General features: G+C 45.9%; 1 protein-coding gene across 4 annotated transcripts in view; it reads left to right on the top strand.

Moving 5' to 3' along the window:
• The first annotated feature begins 423 nt into the window (after positions 1-423).
• Positions 424-10,363, top strand: part of TEX2 (testis expressed 2) — a 120,441-nt gene continuing 110,501 nt past the window's right edge. For 3 of the 4 annotated variants that reach the window (XM_055255858.2, XM_055255856.2, XM_055255857.2), the window contains exon 1: positions 432-558. The gene's annotated coding sequence lies outside the window, so the exon portion shown is untranslated. Of the gene's footprint in view, positions 559-10,363 lie in introns of all 4 variants that reach the window. The other variant, XM_055255854.2, reaches the window with a different exon arrangement.

Genomic DNA, 10,363 nt, shown 5'->3' with positions numbered 1-10,363 from the left:
TGGCCCTCTAAAATGCAAATCGAGTGAATTTGCCCAGGGGGATACCCCGGTTCTCCGAGCCTCAGTCACCCCACCTCAACCCCCAGCCCTCGTCTCAAGGGCACTTGTTGCTGCCAGACTGCAGGAAGAGGAAATTAAGAAGTGCAAAGAGCTGGGGACAGTGCGCAGCCCCGTTGGGAGAGTGAAGCTCTTGTCCCTCTCACCTGGGGCTCTTCCAGGTAACCCTCCCCACCACTCCTCTCCCTAGCTCCAAGGGCGGTGGCCCCTTTAACAGACCTGACAAATCGCTCACCCATTTCCGCGGCCTCACCTCGGCGCGCGGTAGAACTGGATTGGTTAGGCCTGGCGTGCCGTTTGCTCCGCCCCCGCACCCTCTGGTTGGCGGCGGCGGCCGCGGGCGCGGGGCGGGTCCGCCGGCGGGGCGGGGCGGCGCGTGCCCGGGGGCGGGCGGGCGGCAGGGCGGCGGGACCGCGGCCGGTGCCCCAGCCTAAGCCGGAGTCGCGGCAGCCGGGAGCACGGGCGCCGGCATAGTACAATGAGGCAGCCAGAGGATCTTGGGTGAGCAGTCTCGGGGCCAGGCGGGGGCGGTGGAGGGAGCGCCCCGCGGATAAGGCCCGCGCTGGGCGCGGATCGACCCCGCGGGCTTCAGAGTACCGGTCGGGTCCGGCGGCCCTTGGCGTGGCGGGGCTCGGCCCCCCACCCCGCTGTCACGGTTCGGGTATTGACGGGGACGCCCACCCGCGACGCCCCCGGGCGATCCCTCCTTCGGGGCCCCGCCGGATGGCTCGGGCTCGACTCCGGCGGGAGGAGCTGCCGGCCCCGTCCCCTCAGCCTGCGGTCTCCGGCCCCGGGCAGGGAGGCACCGTCACGCGCAAACTAGAGGAAAACGGCTTGCAATTTTATGAATGGGGCCCCGGGTTCCTGCCGCCCCCCTCACAGGCGACGCGAAATGCTTGGAAGTCGAGAACCGCAGTTACTTTACTCGAATCTGTCAGAGGTTGTCTGCGCCCCGGTGGTTTTTCTCCAACTCCTGGAGAACGCGGGTGGCGGTGGAGTGGTTTGTGTGCTTTAGCAGGGAGGCAGCGGCGTGCCGAAATCCGGGGGATCGGAAGGTTAACAAGTGACATTGGGCTGAGGCCTAGCGCCAGGTGCCCTGCGGGGAGGCGGTGTGGCCGTGGACGCCGTCGCTGCTGGCTGCTGAGCACGGAAACCATACGGTGGGACCGGGGAAGGCGGGGAACGGCTGGCCACATTGCACCACACGCTGCCTAGAGCGTACGGCTGCCATGGGAGTTGGTGCAGGGGAGTCTTCCCCTTTTTAAAACGATTTTTGGAAAACTTGGCCCCTCAGTGGGTTGATAGTTACTTAAACCATCGGTTGTTATGGTTACAGGACGTCAAATGTAAGGGCAAAGTCTGTTTCCACCCTCGCTCTTTCTCCAGAGGTATGAAGTACTTTGTCACTGTATTTTACAGACACTGCCCAGGGAGGACATCGTTTTTTAGAGTTGAGGGAAAATCGTGGGCTCCTTGAGGGCAGGGCTCCTGCCACATTCACTTTTGAAGTGCCAGCGTCTTCACACCATCACCACTCTGCACATGCATTAAAAGGAATGAGCCTTTTACATGTTTTGAGGATTCTCAGAGGGTTCAAAGGAGTCATTTCAGGAACCAGGTGTAAGCTGGAGGGGAAACAACGAGTGAATTTTATATGGAAAACAATAAGGAAAAATGGAGGGCAGGTTATCCTTGAACTGTGGAGTATGGGGCGTTTGAGTAGTCTAGGTTTGTGAGTTTTAGAGCTGGGTCACACAGAGACGCTTGTCTCATATTGGAAGAATGAAACTGCCGTTTCTGTTAGCTCTTACCCAGCCCATAAGCAATATTCTTTCAGATTCTCCCCAAAAATGGTAGTTGGTCTAAAGTTATGGAAAACAAGCCTCCTGAGGTGATGTGGATAGAGTGGGATTTTGCCATATCATTTCTTTCTTTTTTTTCTGGGCCCCTTTGGGAGTGTGAAGGCTTGGAGGGAGAGGATGTGGAGGGCTCTGGGTGAACTGAACTTGCTTGCATGTTTATCTCCAGTAAAAGGCACTGTGCCCCAGAGGAAGGAGATTAACAAATTGATTCAGATCAGAGATAGTGGTAATTGAGTCTACTGACAAGCAACCCAGGGGCTGGGACAGACGAGGAGGGAGGAAAAATTCAGGAGTTTGGTTTGGGCTGATTGTTGGAGGTTTGAAGAGCAAGTTATGTCATCGTGTGAGAAGATTAGACACAGCATATACCAAACATAATGTTCATTATTAGAGATTATGTTAGAATGCTTCTGGAGAAGAAGCAGGAAAGATTAGGCTTTTAGATAGAATAAATATGTAGCATATTTTGGACAAAAAGCAGTTGCCTGGAGTCAAAAAAGAAATTATTTATTAAAATACTAGTAATTTTGCTGTATGCCAGAAACCACTAGACATTATAGATATGATGGAGGGTTTTTTTGTTTTTAAAGGATGAAGAGTTTGTTTCTATATGCCATATTAGTTGCCTTTCCTTCAAGTCAAAAGCTCCTGTTTTCTGGAAGGTTTTCTGAATCCGTTGAGGAAAGAGGGGAAAACTGCACAGTTTATTACTTAATCTGAGAACAGAGCAATGGGGAAATTCTCCTCACTGTAGATTACTTTCAGTATCAAACTGAATCTTCAAAGACCAGTTTTCTGTGTCAGGTTCAGTATAAAATTATATTAATCCTCACGTCTGTTGACTGGTATCTTTTGATGGAAAGTGCCTGTTCTTTCCTTTTTTCCATTTATCAATTCATTCATTCAGAGTTAGGAAGCTCATTAAACACACACTGTCTCTTGTTCTCTAGGTGTTTCTAGTTCATTTTCTTTTTTTTTTTTTTTCTTGAGACGTGTCTCGCTCTGTCGCCCAGGCTGGAGTGCAGTGGCGCAATCTCGGCTCACTGCAAGCTCCGCCTCCCGGGTTCACGCCATTCTCCTGCCTCAGCCTCTCCGAGTAGCTGGGACTACAGGCGCCCGCCACCACGCCCGGCTAATTTTTTTGTATTTTTAGTAGAGACGGGGTTTCACCGTGGTCTCGATCTCCTGACCTCGTGATTCGCCCGCCTTGGCCTCCCAAAGTACTGGGATTACAAGCGTGAGCCACCGCGCCCGGCCTCTAGTTCATTTTCTTTGCCTGAATATCCCTCAGGGTCTACTTTCTTCTGTCTGATCCTTACCTCCTGAAGGTCTCCTTGGGAATTGCTGAGGTCACAGGGAATGCTTGTTCTTTGATTCTGTCCCAAGGCAGAAGACTAGTATAGAAAAGAGAGCACTGTTGAGTTCCAACTCAGCCAGTTACTGTTTTCTGCCCTTTATGTGTATATCCTCTCCAGTCCTAGAGCAGCCCTCTAAGGGAGATGTGATAGCCTCATTTTACAGAAGAGGAAACCGAGGCTCAGAGCAAATCAGTAACTTGCCCAAGGTGACAAGCTGGTTAGATGGTGGAGCAAGAATGTCAGTCTAGGACATTGATTCAAAAAACGTGCTTTTTTGGGCCAGGCACAGTGGCTCACATCTTGTAATTACAGTACTTTGGGAGGCCAAGGCAAGAGGATTACCTGAGGCCAGGAGTTTGAGACCATCCTGGATGACAGAGTAAGACCCTGTGTCCAAGCAGACAAAACATGCTTTTTCCATTGTACCACGTTGTTTTTCCCTGGAGAGAAATGGCAGTTTATTAGAGATGTCTCTTGCAGTGCCCTCTTGAGTGGACATGTTCAGAGTGATCAGGTTCAGAGATGTTCAGAGAATTGCTGCACTAATGAGCTCCTGTGCTCCTGCTGGAGCCAGAGTTAGATGCCGGTGTCTGTCTCTGCCAGCTGCAGTTTTGAGTAATTCACGAGGCTGTTGGGAAATCTTTTACTGCCATGGAAAGGTGACTGGACTGGCTGGGTCTGTATCCTTGTGCTCTGCCTACCAGCTCTGTGACCTTAAGGGTAAATTACTTCTCTTTCTGTGTACCTCAGTTTCTTTGTCTGTAAAGTGGGAAAATATTCCCATTTCAACAATGCTAAGACAGTGTAATTTATGTAATGTTAACATTCCTGGGGAAAAAAAGCATCTTGTATGGGGCCTTAGACTTGTAGTTGGCAGTGGCTTCCTTTTTCGGCACATAAAATAACAGTGTGTCTTATAGTCAATGGTCTTAGATGAACTAGGGTAGTATATTATTTATGGGTAGTTGTAAGAATTAAATGAGATCACTCATGTCCCTGGTTCTAGTGAGCACTCAATAACAAGTCATGCTGTCCACTGACAGGATGAATGGTTAACTGGGAAAAGCTGGGAAGCATCTCGTAAGATTTGCCACTCAACGCCCAGGCAATAATCCATGATTTGTGGCTGGAGGAACATTTTCCAATTTGCCTGGAGCACTATCCTTTGGCTGACTCTTGTCCCTGTGAGAAGCATTAACTTCAGGAGCTAACGAGCCATGGACAAACAGCTCCCTTTGTCTTCCTATTCATTAAGGTCTTTGTCAACTTTAAGTCCCAAGTTTAAAGTAAATATTGTAATAAGACTGGAAGCCCACGCTGTTGTGAATATTCTTACATGTGAGTTTTAAAGCAACTCATAGGTTATACAAGATTTTGTGTTGCTCCTTTCCAAACTCTTTATAATGCTTAATTACACTGTGTGAAATGTCCATGAAACCCCATTAATGAGAGGGATGCTGGGAGGTCATGAAAGTTCAGAAGCCGTTGACTGGCATTGGTGAGGTGGAGAGAACACTAGACTTTAAGTCAGGAGGCTACAGTCCTGACAGTTTCACCTGTCATCCCCACTTCACCATCAGAAACATATTTCCCAATGGCTGCATGGATCACCCAAAATTGCACTGGGCAGCGAGGCAGGATACCAGCTGCACATCACTTCACTAATTTGGACTTTTAAAAGTCTCTCTTCCAGGACAGGGTGCTGTGGCTCATGCCTGTAATCCCAGCAATTTGGGAGGCCAAGGCAGGCAGATCACCTGAGGTCAGGAGTTCAAGACCAGCCTGGCCAACATGGTGTAAACCTGGCTCTATTAAAAATACAAAAAGTAGCCGGGCATGGTGGCACATGCCTGTAGTTCCAGCTACTTGGGACTGAATCAGGAGAATCGCTTGAACCTGGGAGGTGGAGGATGCAGTGAGCTGAGATCACACCACTGCACTCTAGCCTGGGTGACAGAGCGAGACTCTGTCTCAAAAAAAAAAAAAAAATCTGTCTTCCAAAATGGAGAGGTGATTTCTTAGTGCCATCCCCCACTGCCAGCGTCTCGTAGATTATATGAGTTTATGAATCTAAGAATCTGAGAAATTAAATGATTGAAAGAAAATGATTGTCTTCAGGACTTTTGAAGTCTCAGGTGTTTGTGATAGTGCTTTGAGAAACAAAACAATAGGCAGGTGATAACAATATAAGTAACTATCATTTACGGGGAATCATGTGCCAGGCACTGTTCCTATCTTTAAACTTTACACCACCCTATGAATAGTAGATACTATTATCAGTCTTATTTTAAGATGAGAAAACTGAGGCTCAGAAAGGTTGAATAACTTTCCAAGATTATACAGCAAGGTCAAGGACGGATACCTGGGCCTAGAATGCTGGCTTATGTTGCTCCCCACTGGATGCCTGAAACCATGGATAGTACTAAACCCTATATACGCCATGTTTTTTTCCTATGCAAATATACCTATAATAAAGTTTAATACATAAATTAGACACAGTAAGAGATTAACAATAATAACTAATAAAATAGGACAGTTGGGCCGGGTGTGGTGGCTCACACCTGTAATCCCAGCACTTTGGGAGGCTGAGGCGGGTGGATTGCCTGAGCTCAGGAGTTCCAGACCAGCCTGGGCAACATGGTGAAACCCCACCTCTACCAAAATGCAAAAAATTAGCCAGGCATGGTGGCGTGCACCTGTAGTTCCAGCTACTCAGGAGGTTGAGGCAGGAGAATCGCTTGAACCCGGGAGGCGGAGGTTGCAGTGAGCCAAGATTGCACCATTGCACTCTAGCTTGGGTGACAGAGTGAGACTCCATGTCAAAAAAAAAAAAAAAGAACGGTTATAACAACCACAAACCACATATTGTTCACAATTTTCGGAGATAGAAGATTCGTTCTTAACATAGATCTTAGCAACCTCAGTACAAGATGTTTTTCCTTTCCTAAGTTGTGAAGTTTGACTTTTTCACTTAAAGGAAGCACTTTACAGCTTCACTTTGGCATATCCAAATTGCCAGCGTCATTAATCTCATGCTTTGCGGCTATTACTAAGTAAAATAAGGGTTACTTGAACACAAGAACTGTAATATTGTGAAGGTTGATCTGATAACTGAGACAGCTAAAGGTGACTAACGAGTAGGTAGTGCCTACGGCTTGGATCTGCTGGACAAAGGGAGGATTCACATCCTAGGCAGGATGGGATTGGACAGTGAGAAATTTCATCACACTACCCAGAATGGCATGCAGTTTAAAATTTGCAAATTGTTTATTTCTGCAATTTTCCATTTGATATTTTCAGAACTTGGTTGGCTATGGGTGACTGAAACTGCAGATAAGTGGGGACTACTTGTATTGGGAGAACTTTGTTAAATTTAAAGAATTAACTCTTATGGGAGTTGCAGAAGACTTAAGTCCTTGAAAGGAAAGGCTTTTCTTTGGTGAACAAAAGCCATGTGCCAGGTCACTGTGAGCATAAATGGGACTATTGAGAGAAGAATCTAACCTTTCTGTGTGGAAGCTGGGAGAATGGGAAATGTGGGTGGGCTTTGAAACAACCAGGTAACCTTTGTCTGCTGGATTTGCCTGGAATATTGGTTCTAAGGGCTTTTCCCTAAGAAGATTATTGCAACAAACACATTAAGTGCCTCCCCAGCTTATTCTAACAGTTGAAAGCGGCACTGGGCAAGAGGAGCTGGCTTCAGTCATAAGCTTATTTAGGATTTGAGATTAAAACCTCGTTGGATTGCTCCTGCAAATAACCTTTCAGAATCCCAATATGCATTTTATAAGTTTCATTTCTCTTGCTGTTCAAAGCTGACATAAGCTGGCTTGTTTTCTTATTCAATTTTCAGTCCTTTCTTGGACCTCATGCTGTCTTTTGGGCTGTATTCTTATAGATGGTTGTATTTATTATTTTAGGCTCGAAATAGAGAATTTAAAAATCTTTTTACTGAAAGGATTGACAGAACAATGATCGTCATTCAGCAAGTATTTGAGCATCTACCAGGGCCAAGCGTTGTGCTTGGCACTGGAAATCTGATGGGGAGCAAAACAGATGTGGTTCCTTCCTGCACAAAGCATGTTATCTAGTCTAGACAACAAACAAGTCAATAGACATATGCATCATATATATTGGATTGTAATATGTGTAAAATCTCCTTCCTCTGAAGGAAAAGAACAGGGCACCAAGAAAGAAAAGGAAGAAACCAGCAACTGGGGGTCTTGGGCAGAGCATTTCAAGAGAGGGAGCAACGTGGATGTCTGGCTGCTGTGCAGAGGGGCAGAGAGGGGAATATGGGAAGGGCAGGCTCAGAAGGTGCCAGTCTGCAGAGGACATGTCACAAGGCAGCATAGTGTAGCAGGGAGAGCAGAAGCTTGGGAACCAGACACTGCTCAAGGGGCCTCGGGAAGTTTCTTAAGCTCTTTTGCCTCACTTTCCCACCTCCAAGAAGCTTTGAGGGTTGAATGAGCCTTGAGAGCCATGCCTGGCATGTACAGAAAGGACTGTGGGTAGGGTTTGCTGACTCTCAGGGCTGTGGGGAACTTGACTTCGAGTGGATGAGTTTCTCTTCTTAGTCAGCATTTCCCATGATTCCATGTGTAGCATAACCATAGGGCAGAAGGTAAAACTAAGACAGCTGAGTAGGTGTATCCATGGAGGCATTCTAAGGTAGATTATGTTGGACTTTCTGTGGTGTGCTAAGCATTCAGCACCTGTACCTGGGAGACTTGGCCCTACCTGTAGGCATCTCTGTGGTGGGTGCAGTGCTCAGTGTGGAGCAAGGTGGACTGGAAGCAGCTCTTCCTCTGCTCTTGCCTGCAGTTGTTTGCTTTAGTGTTTGGATGCGGCAGGAGATCTTTAGCCTTTTTTCCTGATAAGAGGAGACAGAGACTACTGGCCTTACAGCCAGGTGTTCAAACATGACAACTTGGAGTTGCTGTGTGCAAAACCTGCCTGAACCCCATCTCCAGCGAGATTTGATGATGTTTCCCCATTCAAAGGAACAACCACACCTCAGGACCATACAAGGAGAGGACTTCATAAAACAGGTCACTGGCTTGGGATAGTCAATAAAGTGCTATGAACCCAGCCATATTAAAGTTATAATTATCTTGTAAAGTATGTGTGAGGCCTCATCAAATTTGTATATAATTGACTAAGTTTTTCAAAATATCTTTTACTCTGGAATTTTTTTAAAAATACACAAAAGTAAAGAATAATGTAATGGATATCAGGCATCTATTACTCAATTTTGATAATTATCAACTTTTGCTAACCTTGTTCCAAGATAATTCCACAATGAAGCATTGTTGGTGGATTTTCTGTCACAGTATAAATGTGTCTTTGGACTATAAAATCATTTGGTAGATATTCTAGAGAAAAAAATGCCTGCACACTGCATAATTATAGGGCTGGTGTTAGGTAGTTGAAATTCAGAATCTGAAATGAACATTTAGTGGAAACCTCTTATAGACTTGTCTATGAGAAGTACGCATATAAAATTAAGAGTGCTTTCAAGATGACCAGTTAGTCTATGTATTTACTAAATAGCAACTGTATTGGGCAGTGTGCAAGGTACATTTTTTTTTTTTTTAAAGGCCAGGTGCTGTGGCTTATGCCTGTAATCCCAGCACTTTGGGAGACCGAAGTGGAGGATCACTTGAGGCCAGGAGTTTGAGACCAGCCTAGGCAACACAGTGAGACCCTGCCTCTACAAAAAAAAAAAAAAAAAAAAGCCAGACGCAGTGGCACACACCTGTAGTCCTAGCTACTTGGCAGGCTGAGCTGGGAGGAGGATCGCTTGAGCCCAGGAATTCAAGGCTGCTGTGAGCCATGATGGCACCACTGCACCACAGCCTTGGTGACAGAGTGAGACCCTGTCTCTAAAAATCAAACAAACAAAAAAGGACAGTGTTTGTCCACAGTAGCTTATACAATTATGAGCCCATGATGAAGTCACAGGTTATTTTCAAACATTCTTAGCAAATGAATTTTACACAAAACCCAAACTTTGAAACTGATTAAGAATCAGTATTTTAGTGGCGTATGTTACTTTAAGTTCAATTTATAGTATTCACTTGTAGCATGAAACAGGACACAAGTTAATATGTTGAAAGTTTCTATATGTTGAATTTCATTTTTATTTTGTAAAGGGGAAATTCAAATCAAACATGCAAACAACCTTGTAGCAGTGCCTCTGTGCATCATAGTACAACAGACCATTGAACATTTGAAAGGTGTTTAGTGCAACTGAGAATTGGAAGCTTTAATTTTAATTAAGCTGAAACCCAAGCTTTAATTTTAATTTAAATAGTTCCATGTGCCCATATTGGACAGTATAGCTCCAAAGTTTATTAAACCACCATTCCTGGTGATAGGATAGAACCCAGCACAAACTAATCTGGGCAGCAAATCAAAGGGCACAAGTCGCATGTAGGTTCCAAACTCAGTACATTTTAGAGAAAAGGAGTTTGATTATGTAGTAGAAGGAAGAACTGCCTGGTGGGACTCATGATCTTCCTTTAAGAGCAAGGCTCAAAGACCTGGGGAGTTTTGATTTGATGCTATGATGTCTCCTGGGGCTCAGAATATTATGAAATGAGGAGTGAATCTCTGAGTGAAAAGAACTCAAGCTGCTTGTTGCATTGCGGAATGTCTCTAAGAGGTAGAGAGGTGTCTGTTAAGTGGCTCGTATGAAGGTTTCAGAAGGTAAGATGAGCCCCGGCTTTGGGAGTTGTGTTTGCTGCCAGGAGGGTTTAGAGGCTGCCTCTAGGCAACACCCAGGGGCTCAAAGAAGACAGACGCAGAGAGCATGAGCTGCTGGTCACCTCTCTATCCCCAGAGCATAATAGATGCTTGATAAATGTGTTAAAAGTGGATGACAGTTTCAGGAATAGATTTAGGAGTAAATAAGAGATGGGCTTGAAATTTTTCTAGCAATTCTGAAAAATAGGTGCCGAGGGAAGTGCAGTGCCAGTGAGCTGCAGAGTTTGCTCAGCCTGTGCTTTCTGCCAGAGGTAATTGACATTTCTCCTCACTACAAATGCAAGCTCGACCTCCCTCCATTCGCCCTTATCTAGTCCT

Source organism: Symphalangus syndactylus, chromosome 20, assembly GCF_028878055.3.
Source record: "Symphalangus syndactylus isolate Jambi chromosome 20, NHGRI_mSymSyn1-v2.1_pri, whole genome shotgun sequence".
Taxonomy (NCBI): Eukaryota; Metazoa; Chordata; class Mammalia; order Primates; family Hylobatidae; genus Symphalangus; species Symphalangus syndactylus.
The sequence above is the reverse complement of the archived record's forward strand: the minus strand, read 5'-3'. Positions and strand labels throughout refer to the sequence as shown.